We start from the raw sequence: 14,476 nt of genomic DNA on the forward strand, positions 1-14,476 counted from the left end.
TTCTGATTCTTCAGTCTCTGTGAACCTTACTAGTTTTAATCAAGTTTTGTAGTTTTCTGACTCTTCTACAAAACCACCAATAAACACTTGAAAATCTTGATTGGAAAAACTGAAATAAAAGTCTTCCGACATCAGTTTATCACTGTTAACAAAACACTGAACTCTAATTTATCCTAGAGTAAGAACTGTAGCCATAACAGCGGATTTCATAGACTGAAAAAGAGTTGTGAAAGTAAAATTCATTAAAACGTCGAAGAAAGTGATGCTGAGTCTAGACTTAGAGGTCTCCATCATGACTGACAAGTTCGAAAAGCATATATCGTTGAGTAGGTCTCATTACGCTGATTCATTTGGTCAGTTTCATAGTAAGTTGAACCAGAACCGAAGTAGATTCTCGGGCAGTATGTGCTCTTGTTCTACCACAATCGCCAGCTAGTACACAGGCAGTTGCCATGTGAAAATCGGCTGACTTTTGAAATAGTTCTGCTCATATTCTCATTTTGTACTAACCTGTTTCTTAACTTTATAAACAGTACTGGTACCTGTCTCCGTTTTTTAAAAACCATAACAAAAGATTTTAATTTCGTTGGGACAACGTCAATGCAGATTATTCTAAGACACAGGCTTTTGGTTAAAAACAATTTTAACTATGCTTTTATTTACCAGTAATATCAATCCAGCTTCGTGAATACGGGGTGTTAAAATAATTATCCCTTGTTTTCAGAGGTGGTAGCAAAAAAAAAGACAAAAATATTGAGTAAACACTGGCTCTAGAAAAAGCTCTTTGCTGTTACGAATGACATACAGAGTGCAGTAAAGAAAATGAATCTATGCTATTGTTCATGTGTACGGTATACAAGTGATAGTGTTGTTAGTGTAAACGATATTTTCAGTTCTGCATAAGTGCAGCTCATACATTGGTTCCAGTGGAATCAGTTTGTGTTTTGTTTATTTTAGTATTATCGTTATTCTTAACAGCTTAATGGAAACCTATTGTTATTTCACACGGGAAATTGCATACACGATTTTTCGTTATGGTCTGGCAAACGCGAGCTACCATCGAGGAATTTCAAATGGAACAATAAGCTTCCGTTATGCTGGTGAATGCAGAGATAAACCTACATTGTAAGTTTTCTTTTGACAAACTTATCAAAAAGCAAACTGCTTCCAATTAGAACTACTGTATGGCCTGCATTTATCGAGAACTGTGAATACCGTATACTGTAACAACACGTACACAGTTTGTACTGTTGCAACGTAACCTTTTACTGCCGATGGTATTATTAAAACTCGACCTCGTAGGAAGATTACCGTCGCTTATATGTCTTACTGCTCCTGCCAGTTACCCTCTGTAGTATTGGTTTAACAAATTCGTGTGGTCCACGAAATTAGAGGCCCTGCGAGTTCTTTATGGGCTATTAATGATTTCTGATGCTAGGGGTTTAACCAACCGGTAAAAATTGAAGGCACCGGATAACGCAATCTTTTAGAACCACTGCAGAAGGCACCTGTACAGAGCTTAATAGGCGGCAAATAGCTTTTATTTACTTTCATTTTTCGACCCAGCATGCGACTGGGGTAGTGACTAACTTTAGATTTCACCTATTCTTAATGATTAAGGGAGGGAATAGTTGGTTGAGGGTATAGATTAATTCATGTTTATTTAATACTAATGTCATTTCAACAACTAGCCGTGTATCTGTTGGAATATACATCACATCTGGTCTCCCTAATGAACATGATTCACTTTCGCCACGTAATTATGGAAAGGGAGAGGGGAGCGCAGACCTGGCTTCAATGGATTTTTATGCAGGCACACAATTATACCTAAGCCCATGCTTAATTGTTATAGGTCACGCAGAACAAGTTCAGCAAACACATTAAAAGCGAACTCGATCAACGTGGAAGAGTATCTGCCTAAATATTTCAATTTCCATAAAAACGTAAGCTAAGTGATGCACTTGACTTTGACTGCCTATTTTGTTTTAATCTTGCGTTCAGAAACAACCTAACCTAACCTAACCTAACATGTACTGTCATATGGCGGGAAAAGTTTGCAAGTCTTTATCCCATCAATGGACATTAAGATGTGATCTTTCCTAGGTAGAAGAGTTTAAACCGTATATTTTATGTAACTCTCAACATTGCAAGCAAATCAAATAGTTACGGGGGCCTCAAGAAACATTAACTAATTATCACATTAATACTATTCCACACACGTAGCCAATTTGTGGTAGCCAACAGAAATGCAAGAATACGAACACAAAAAATTATTCCTTCCCTCTTCCACTCCTCCACTACCGTATGCTTATTCACTCGCCTAATATTCATTTTCAAACCGAAACTGCACTTTACCAATGGGGCGGTTGCTCCAACTGACCACGTGGCGGGAAAGCAAGCACACCAAGAAAACATACGAAAAACAAAAATTCCCCCAAAATATTACGGTAAAAGAACACATTAAAATACATTAAATGAGTTAACTTCTGTTAGGCACGGAGCAATAATACGACCGTTATCTTCAGACGCATGGTGCGTGCTTGACCAAGGCAAAAACGCAAAGTTCTTACTGAAATTTGACTAAATTACGAAAATAAACTCCCTTATAGGGGTTTAGTAGAAATCTCACAACTGATTTTAACATCTGGACTTTATTAACGAACAGATTTGAAACATTCAAATACCTTTGTTAGCATTGCCAAAATTGTGAGCTCGGCCCCCACGTCTGACCAGGCCGCTACCCACGAACAAGTGGACCTGCGGCCACATCGCCTAACTGTTGTTCGTTCAAAAGGTGGTGGAGGGGATGTTTCGGCAACTTGCACACTACCTTTGTCAAACTTGTTTGCGTTTAGGGGTTGGTACTAAGAATGGTTCAAAAGGCTCTGAGCACTATGGAACTCAACATCTGAGGTCATAATTCCCCTAGAACTTAGAACTACTTAAACCTAACTAACCTACGGAGACCACACACATCCATGCCCGAGGGAGGATTTGATCCTGCGACCGGAACGGTCGCGCGGTTCCGGACTGTAGCGCCTTGAGCACCTCGGCCACACCAGCTGGCGGGGTTGGTACTGTCCTACCACAGAACCACTCTACTCAAGCAGTGCTACGACCTCTGAATAAATCTTTCTGCTACTTCACGTAATTTCTCATTCATACAGTCCTGGTTGCATAAAAGAAAGGATGCAGAGAAACGTGGCACAGACGAAATAAGAATCAATGAATAAATGAATAAACGCCGCTTTGTCCATTCTCTTCTGCTTGTTACCCACTGATTTACTTCTGCCGAGTAAAATCACTCTCCCTATAATTCTCCGGTACCAGATTTTGTTGGGAAAAATATGGAACGGGACCACAAGTTCCGTTTCACTGTATGTTATAAACGTGGACAATATCACAAAAAAATTGTGTTCATTTTTTTACTGCATTCTGTAGGTCGTTCGTAATAGCAAAGATCTTGCAGCAGAATTGTTTCTCTCTGTGACGAAGGTGAACAAGTGGTCGTAGCTCTTAAGGTGTACATTTTAAGGCCCATGTTTTCTAGACTGGCCCTTTTTTCCCAAGCTGCCATCTCTCACACTGAGGAATACTTTTTTTAACACTCTCTCCAGATACGAGTAAGAATAAGCCACATTCTAAACTTTTTCGTGGTAAGCAAGTCATGAGTAGCAATATCATAAATGACTGACTAGAATTATTTCGTGCAGCAAAAAAGAAGTACTTTTACAAACCCATAATGGTATTAAATCTGTTGATTACGAACTTAATGATCACTTATCTTAAAAAAAATTGGCCAGTCTTTCGCAGCCGCATGATGACGTTTTTCGCTGACAACAACAGTGGAGGGGGGCATATCTGTAAACTCCTGCCAATCATGCTGGCGAATCGTCAGAAATATCATCAAACAAACGTCGGTCGAAGACCCCGTGACAATAGCTAACAGGCTCCGGAATTAGATTTTCACTCTGCAGCGGAGTGTGCTCTGATATGAAACTTTCCTGGCAGATTAAAACTGTGTGCCGGACCGAGACTCGAACTCGGGACCTAATTCGAGTCTCGGTCCGGCACACAGTTTTAATCTGCCAGGAAAGTTTCAGCCAACAGGCTGCTTATGAGTGTGATGTAATTTAGTAATTCCCCATATTTCTGTTTATTTCAGGTAATGCCAACCAACATGTGGCTGTTGGCTTGTCACATGGATTCAGTTACGATATGTCTTCTTACCGGCCACCGCTATCATACGACGCTGCCACAACGGTAACGTACCTTAATTACTTACTTACCATAGTTCATTCAAGATATATGTGTAACACACACGGTAATCGGATGTGTCGATTCAGGCTGCGCTCGTTTACATGTGTTAAATACACAAAACTGTCGACAACAGGCTGTAATCATTGGAGTAGAAAATAGAATTGTGTTTTTTGTTTGTTTCCTCTTCCACATCGAAAGAATATTTTGTTTCAATAAATTAAAAGCCATTATTTTCCATAGAAAACAGCACATTAATGTCGCTACTTGAAAGGATTAACCGAACACACGTAGATTCGTAAAACAGCGAAAAAAGTTGGCTAAATTTCTAGGAAATAATGATAAAGAACTTTATACAGCGCCATTATTGATAGAAATTCCATTTCAGAGATTTTCTCAAATGGTTTCAAACGTTGACTTGTAAGGTCTTTTGATACCAACTAAAATTCCCAACGTTGCGTATAGTATTTAACATTTATTAAAAAGAAAGGCATTGTGTTCTTACATATTTTCGTTTGACAATAAAGGCATCAAAACCGAAACAGATGGAAGCGATGAGAAATTAAGGCGACACTACATAAATTTTGGTTAGTAAATTTAAATCTTCTGTGGAAGCACTGAAGATAAAGCATGCGTAATTGTGCACTCGAAGTAACTTCAAGGAAAAAGCTCTGTCGGAGATATTTTGAAAATGCGCTAACTACAAAACAGTGTCTTGATTATTTCCAGATTCTTCTTCCATTAGTAACTGCTTCCCTTGTACCTTTCCGTTTTAGTATGTCGAAGATCACTTTGTATACCGTCCAGCCGCTCTCATACACCATGTGAACAAAAGTATCACGACACCCACAAAAACATTATTACGTATTAGGTACACTGTGCTGCCACCTATTGCCAGACACTCCCATCATCGACCTCAGTGATCATTATTCATCGTGAGAGAGCAGAATTGGGCGCTCCGCGGAACTCACGGGCTTCGAACGTGGTCGGGTAATTGGGTGTCAATTGTGTCATACATCTGAACGCGAAATTTCCACTCTCCTAAACATTCCTAGGTCTACTGTTTCCGATGTGACAGTGAATTTGATACGTCAAGGGACACGTACAGCACAAAAGCGTACAGGCCGACGTCGTCTGTTGACTGACAGAGACTGCCGACAGTTGAAGAGGGTCGTAATGTGTAATAGGCAGACATCTATCCAGATCATCACATCAAACTGCGTCAGGATCCACTGGAAGTAGTGTGAAAGCTAGGCGGGAAGTGAGAAAACTTGGATTTCATGGTCGAGCGGTTGCTCGTAAGCCATACATCAAGCCGGTAAAAGCCTAACGACGCCTCGCTTTGTGTAAAGAGCGTACACTTTGGACGATTGAACAGTGGAAAAACGTTGTGTGGAGTGACGAATCACGGTACACAATGTGTCGATCCGATGGCAGAGTGTGGGTATGACGAATTCCCGATGAACGTCAGCTGCCAGCGTGTGTAGTGCTGTGGTGTTATGGGGGGTCATGCTTTTCGTGGAGGGAGCTTGCACCCCTTGTCGTTTCGCGTGTCACTATCACAACACAGACCTACATTGATGTTTTAAGCACCTTCTTACTTCCCACTGTTGAAGAGCAATTCGGAGATTGCGACTGCATCTTTTAACACGATCGAGCACCTGTTTATAATGCACGCTCTGTGGCGGAGTGGTCACACGACGGTAATATTCCTGTAATGAATTGTCCTGCATTGAGTCCTGAGTTGCATCCTATAGAAAACCTTTAGATGGTTTGGAACGCCGACTTCTTGCCAGGCCTCACCGACCGACATCGATACGTCTCCTCAGTGCAGCACTTCTTGAAGAATGGGGTGCCATTCCCCAAGAAACCTTCCAGCACCTGATTGAACGTATGCCTGCAAGAGTGGAAGCTGTCATGAAGGCTAAGCGTAGGCCAATACCGTATTGAATTCCAGCATTACCGATGGAGCGCGCCACTAACTTGTAACTCATTTTCAGCCAGATGTCCGGATACTTTTGATCACATAGTGTATAATAAACCTGTGACACTCCTCCTCGCGGTTCTTTAATTAATCGAACTGCCATGCATAAGACGTTATTTCTCCAGAAATGTGAGCCGTAGAGAGATATAATTTTGCGTACCCATATAGTGATATAAGTGAATACAGCCTGAAATTTCTTTTTGCGAATTGAGTTGGTAGAAAATAATTGGTAAATTAGAACTTCATGCCAGATACTGAAGTTATAACGCATGAACAGCGAAAATGTGGTAACATTTTTCTTTTCATTATTTTGTGTGGGAGAAAAAATTTCTAAACGGTTTGAAATTACGTGTAAAGTTTGTTGGAAGTCGTTAGTGCTCCGAAGCTCAAATGCTGGATGAATGTAGCCTGGGTAATATGAGCTTCATGAATTACACTGCCTTAAGATGTGTGTATAATCTTAACTTTCATTCTTTGTTTTAATTTGTTATTTGAAGTTTCACTCTTTAATTAGTAGTTTATGACAGCATTTTAATATTTTAAATTCGATCAGTAATTCATGAGATACTGAAAATAAATCTGTTTTTTGCCCCTGCAAGCCATTAGATAGCTGCCCCGCATTTTGAATCGTTCTCCGAACACCGTTTTAACCTTTTAGTAATACAGACGGGATGACAGTGAACTGTAACAGTACAAAAGATGGGAGACTTTTTAATATCAACTTTAAGGTCAACGTCGAAACAAACGCATATTAGCGATTGCAAGTGATGCCTCATTTTTCTTGATACCTCATCAGAAGGGTAGCAAAATTAAACCACATTATTTTTATGAGTTTTTTTCAGTGAGATTGAAACGCATGATGCTGGCAATGCTGTGTGCTGATCTCTGCCGCAATATATGGTCAGTTTTGTGCACCCAGACCCCTTTTCCCACCTGCCCGGTAAACTCTACATGAGATCCACGCATTTCGATTTTGAATACTTTCCACCGATTCTAATATAATTATACAATGAAAGCTTGCACGGCCAGTAGTCTTAGGTGGTGATGATTCTTCCGGTTGTGTATGGTCGTGGAACATGAAACTTTGTTGTTCCTGACGTTTCATCAAAGAGCTGCACTGAATATCTTCAGAGGTGATCTTGGTTCCACAGAGTCTGGAATACTCACCTGGAAGATTCACCAGCATCTAATGTAATTAAGTAACATCACTGAAAGTTCATTTAATGAAAGTACTGCTTGGTTCCCTCAAACGAAAAAATGATGTTTTGGTGCTTTTTGCGTACGGGGAATTGATCCACTCATATTTCTGTGATATCTTCTTCTGCATCTCACGTCTTCCCAGTTAGAAAACGAATAATGTTACCTACTAGAGAGACTGTAAAAGAAACTAGCCGGACTAACGTATTCAAACTTATATAAAGGCTGCATCGAATGTTTTCTACTTCAGAGTTTAGCTACCACTTAAATGAACAGAAGACTTTGCGCGAAAATTCCAGTATATTGTCACTTTTTGGATAAAAATATCCTACCAGATCCGATCTAATTCCAAGTCGAATTTACGACATTCACACGAAACCAGGCAGTCTCAATACCCAATTTATGGTAACTAGCATTCACCTGGTACCAGAAAATTAACGTCTAGGTTGTCTATGAAACATAATACTTGCTCAATATTCCACATATCGATTACTTTGAACTATCAATTCTCGGTTATGTGTAATACACCAGGTGGTTTTTAATTGTTCACGAAGGTCACATTTCACACAAAAAGTCTGAAATATGCACGTTCTCTTTTGTCTTTCGTTCGTAAATGTTTTACGACCCTCCAGGTCTTAAATGAGCCCTTAAGTCCTCAAAATTAAAACATAGTTTCAGAGCTCCCTTTTAACACGTCCGACTGTCATAGTGTTTGAGCCCCGAATCCCTTCTAGACTCCACAATGTAATTACCTAGCCCACAAAATACGTACAATGAATTATCAGAATATGTGTCACGTTTCCCCAGTACCATGAACTGGCGAATGACAAATCACAAATCTCCTTTGGTGTTTATGATTCACGCTATCCGAATATAAACCACACGCTACCATGTACTCATTTAATAGAAATGCAAATACTCACGTGCCATATCTATCCCTGCTCTCCCTTCATTTATGTAATTAATCATCATAGCAGCATAAGATAAAATTATTTACGAAAATTACGATGTCTGAACCGTTCAAGTTTTCATCGCCTGTATGATAGTGGCACCTCTCGTCTGGAGTGGTAACTACACTACTGGCCATTAAAATTGTTAGACTAAGAAGAAATGCAGATGATAAACGGGTATTCATTGAACAAATATATTATACTAGAACTGACATGTGATTATATTTTCACGCAATTTGGGTGAATAGATCCTGAGAAATCAGTACATAGAACAACCAACTCTGGCCGTAATAACGGCCTTGATACGCCTGGGCATTGAGTCAAACAGAGCTTGGATGGCCTCTACAGGTACAGCTGCCCATGCAGCTTCAACACGATACCACAGTTCATCAAGAGTGGTGACCGGCGTATTGTGACGAGCCAGTTGCTCGGCCACCATTGACCAGACGTTTTCAGTTGGTGAGACATCTGGAGAATGTCCAGGCCAGGGCAGCAGTCGAACATATTTTGTATCCAGAAAGGCCCGTACAGGACCTGCAACACGCGGTCGTGCATTATCCTGCAGAAAAGTAGGGTTTCGCAGGGATCGAATGAAGGGTAGAGCCGCGGGTGGTAACACATCTGAAATGTAACGTCCACTGTTAAAAGTGCCGTCAGTGCGAACAAGAGGTGACCGAGAGGTGTAACCAATGGCACCCCATACCATCACGCCGGGTGATACGCCAGTATGGCGATGACGAATACACGCTTCCAATGTGCGTTCACCGCGATGTCGCCAAACACGGATGCAACCATCATGATGCTGTAAACAGAGCCTGATTCATCCGAAAAAATGACGTTTTGACATTCGTGCACCCAGGTTCGTCGTTGAGTACACCATCGCAGGCGCCCCTGTCTGTGATGCAGCGTCAAGGGTAACCGCAGCCATGGTCTCGGAGCTGATAGTCCATGCTGCTGCAAACGTCGTCGAACTGTTCGTTCGAATGGTTGTTGTCTTACAAACGTCCCCATCTGTTGACTCAGGGATCGAAACGTGGCTGCACGATCCGTTACAGTCATACGGATAAGATGCCTGTCATCTCGGCTGCCAGTGATACGAGGCCGTTGGGATCCAGCACGTCGTTCCGTATTACCCTCCTGAACCCACCGATTCCATATTTTGCTAACAGTCATTGGATCTCGACCGATGCAAGCAGCAATGTCGCGATACGATAAACCGCAATCGCGGTAGACCACAATCCGACCTTTATCAAAGTCGGAAACGTGATGGTACGCATTTCTCCTCCTTACACGAGGCATCACAACAACGTTTCACCAGGCAACGCCGGTCAACTGCTGTTTGTGTATGAGAAATCGGTTGGAGACTTTCCTCATGTCAGCACGTTGTAGGTGTCGCCACTGGCGCCCACCTTGTGTGAATGTTCTGAAAAGCTAATCATTTGCATATCACAGCATCTTCTTGCTGTCGGTTAAATTTCGCGTCTGTAGCACGTCATCTTCGTGGTGTAGCAATTTTAATGGCTAGTAGTGTACTAGCATATAGCTGGATCATATGAATACACATCCGTCACGAAGTGGCTGTAACTCATCAGTATCTGCGGGAAGCTATTTGTTGTTGTCAGACTTCTATAGGAGCGGTATATGGCGTTACGGCACAGTGGATGAAACACTGGACATGAAAATGCTGCTGAAATTTCGCTGTTCTGAACAAATACGAATGTATGACAGTGTTTCAATATGTAATCTGGCGATGTTTAGGCCCAATCTAAACGGTATTTTGCGCGATTTGTGGACATGGATGTCCTTGGGGAGAAGCCCCAAAGAAGAGTAGAGGTGATAGTGAACGGAATAAGCTACAGGTCCCTTTGTCAGCTTGGAATCTGTGAGTCACACCACACAAAATTTCTATGTATACCATCACTCATGTACATGTGTTAAGGGACCTTAGAGATCCATTGAAAGAACATAGGGCTCAGCAATGGTACGTGTACTGAAAGATGCTCTTGCGAGTTGTGGCTGATGACACAGTTACATCTACATAAATTATAGCACAGATTTGGTGGCACTCGGAGAGTTCGTACGAGGTGAGATACCCCTGCTTGGCACTTTTAACCTCATTCCTTATCTGTTTGTTTCAGTAAGTAATGTGTTCACTCAAGTTCACGACAAAAGGATCAGTGCTGTACGTCAGGTCCATTGGCAGCAATTAAAGTGAATTGTGTGCCTAGACCAACGTGCACAGTGCATCCTATATGTGCAGGAAAAAAATATTTAATGACTGCTGTGATACCGTAGAACTCAGTCAAATTAAACATTCTTCTATCCAACTTGTAACAGTTCAAGGTTCCTTGTCAGTCTCTTTCAATCCAATATCAATAACTCCACTTAGTTACATAATTCGTTTCCGTCAACTATTTCACAGAACGAATAATTTAGCTCTTTAATTATTTCACCCGAAAGACTACTTCCGATTTTCACATGTCTCCAGAGAAATTAGTTTATCGTGTGGTACTAATTTCTTCCACACAAGAATCTCTCCGCCATTTTCAAACCTTTATACCCTTTTGCTCCTCATAATTCCTTTCCATGAATATTCGATCATGAGAACGACTAAAATACTTGTCCTTATCACTTTAGAAGATCGTTTCATTTCAGAGATAAACTTTTGATCTCCTTTATTGGGCGCAGCTCGACTGTCACTCTTGATCAGTAACGACCGACTTACTTACTCCGACGTCTCGAAAATGGTTCAAATGGCACTGTGGGACTTAACATTTGAGGTCTTCAGTGCCCTAGAACTTAGAACTACTTAAACCTAACCAACCTAAGGACATCACACACATCCATGCCCGAGGCATGATTCGAACCTGCGACCGTAGCGGTCGCGCGGTTCCGGACTGATGCGCCTAGTACCACTCGGCCACAGCGGCCGGCTCCCGACGTCTCGGAACCGCACGTAGACTGCCTGGAATTCCCTGATCGCCGATGGCTAACTGTAACTTACAAAACCCAGAAAAATCAGTGAAATCGTGGCCACCGAAAATAAGCTGCTAATACGGGACATTAGTAATAGTATCGATAATACCACACTTACACTGCACACGTTTGAACACACACACACACACACACACACACACACACACACACACACACTTACAAGCCGTTCCCGTTCCCGTTCCCGTGCTGAGAATGCCAGATTTAAGTTATTACCTTCCATAACCGACAACACAGCGTCCGACGGCGTACACTTAACAACATGAGTACTAACTGTGTACTAACAGGCAAGCAGTACTGGGTGAAATAACCGCAGAAATCAATGTGAGACGTACGACGAACATATTCGTTAGGACAGGGCAACGAAATTTGGTGTTAACGCGCTTTGGCACCATACGACTGTCACGAGTGAGTTTGGTAACAGCACAGCATCGCCTGCAGCACCTCACCTGGGCCGGTGACCATATCGGTTGGACCCAAGACTACTGAAAAGTGTGTAAAAACATAGCGGCAATTCTTATTTCTGGGAAGCATTTTATTTGCTTGTCAATTGTATCCCCTTCAAATGATTTAAATGGCTCTGAGCACAATGGGACTTAACTTCTGAGGTCATCAGTCCCCTAGAAATTAGAACTACTTAAACATAACTAACCTAAGGACATCACACATATCCATGCCCGAGGCAGAATTCGAACCTGCGACCGTAGCGTTTGCGCGGTTCCAGACTGAAGCGCCTAGAACCGCTCGCCCACTCCGGCCGGTTTATCCCCTCCGAAACAGACCCTATTATACACTATTTATACATGTATGCCAACACAGTATCTAAGTCCCGAAACAATTTAGTACCTCGATAATTTTCTTATCTCACCTAAACCTGTGAAACGATGGCACTTCCGAGGATTTATGTATTTAAAGGATTAGAGTAATGTCACATAGAGACACGTGTGACGAATATGGAGGCTTCAGAATAATTACAGTAACCGTCTTTAGTATCGAGGACCGTAGTGTGAGCAGGTGTATTGTCGTGCTACAAAGGCCGTGAATTATTTCGTCCAAATCCAAATAGTACTTTTTTTGGACTGTGCCACACAAACGACGATGAACTTGTAAGTACTAACATTTGTGGATAGTTTGACCTTGCCGCCAGAACTCTTGGCAGGCTATGCAGTTAAAATGGAAGAACCCGAAATGCACAATCTTCCCATTTGTCCTCACCTGTCGAGCTTTATTTTTTTATCTTGGCGATCCATAATGAATCCAACGGGACTGCTGAGCGTTAGTTTGGACGTCATTTATGTGCACGTATGTTTCAACACCTGCTAAAATACCTTTCCACTGTTGTACACCGTTGTCGTCTTCATCTAGCGACTCCTGACCAACTTGCATTTACCACTGTTTTCGTTTGAAATTCAACAGCTTTAGAACAAATTTGGGTGTCACACATTTCATATCCTAAAACATCCGAAATAAATTCATGGTAAGGGTCACCGGGTACGCCAACATCAGCAGCGAAATCTCCATGATTCGGTGAGCATTATAGTCATTTCTATCTCTTTCTTACCAATATCATCGACTGATGATCTGCTGAGGCGTACATGGCCTTCTGCGAAACCCTTTTACCACCCTTAAACCAATGCTTTGCGTATATTAGACTCACCAAAACATTTAATATTTCTAATACTTAACTGCGTTTTTTTCGACCTTATAAGAAAATTTAATATAAATTCGCTGATCCTTTTCCACACCGAAAAATAATCGCTGATACTACAAAAACAAATACACCTTTTCTTATTTTTTTACAAACATTTTATTAACCAGGTAATTAATTTCGGACAGCTATGCCATCTTAAGACATGAGTGAAGCCAATACGTTACATAATTCGTGTCATTGCGTATATAGGTGGTACAGTCACGCTAATTAGTCATAGAAGCTTCGTCGTAAAATATACATTTTTTTTAGAGTAGCATGGATACCATTACACCAGACATGTTGACACATTAATTTTAGATTTTATTACAAAGCTTGTACGGCTGATTAATGTGTCTGGGCCATCTATATACACAATGACACGAGTTAGTGATATATTGGATTCACTCACGTTTAAGGATGGCCATAGATGACCGAAATTAGTTACCTGGTTAATAAAATTTTGTGATCCGTTTATTTATAGCAGAACAAGTATTTCCTGAATCGCTGTGAAACATTATTGGTTATATGTCGCAACTTGTGCAAGGCTTTTGACGCTTTGACAACAAACTAAATATGCAATAATATGGCTAACACTGTACAAATACTTTTCAGCCCTTCTGAACAACACAATGACGAAAACCTCCAGAGAATCGCACTAATACAACAGGAAAAATAACGAAATTTCCCCTACTTTTTGAATATACCTCGTAGAAAAATTCCGAAGCGCACACGCGATTTCCTTCTCCTGTCAACTAAGTTACAGTTTAAGTTTCACCGGAATTCACAATTTACCAGATACGGTGTGGGCGTCAGGATGAATTTGTATTGCAAAGGAACGCTGGGACAAAAGTTAATTAAAGTTTGGAATCCCCTCAGGTCTGGAGGCGGCCGGTTCAGCGAGGTGCCAGGAGGTGGTTGGCGCGCGCTTTGCGGCGAGGCCGTATATTTCACGCCACTCTGCGCCGTTATTGATTATAAGCGAGCGGTGTGAATATTATCCGCCGCCTACAAAGAGGCCGCGCAGGTATTAAATCTTCAGCGGGACGGGCCGCCGACGCCGCCCACGCACTTAGCGAGCAGAGTGGTAATTTTCTGTGGCGCCAGATTTCACAGCCTTCCTTCGGCGTTCACATTAAACGTCACTGGCGCGCACTGACCTCTCACCCTATGCGACGATCGCCGTTTGAAAACAGTCAAATGACCATCACTCGCAGCAGATTCATTCGCCCGGTGTATTCGCCCGTGACTGCACAAATAGTCTTGTCATAAAGTGCCGCCTGAGAATGGGTTGACATATACGAGAATCGGGTGTTGATTGATAAGGGTTGTTTATAGGACAGCTACCAATCAGAAAGCAAGCTCGGCCACATCTTCCACTCTGTACACTATTATCGCTTCGGTCTA

The sequence above is a fragment of the Schistocerca nitens genome, chromosome 1 (genome assembly GCF_023898315.1).
Source record: "Schistocerca nitens isolate TAMUIC-IGC-003100 chromosome 1, iqSchNite1.1, whole genome shotgun sequence".
Classification (NCBI taxonomy): Eukaryota; Metazoa; Arthropoda; class Insecta; order Orthoptera; family Acrididae; genus Schistocerca; species Schistocerca nitens.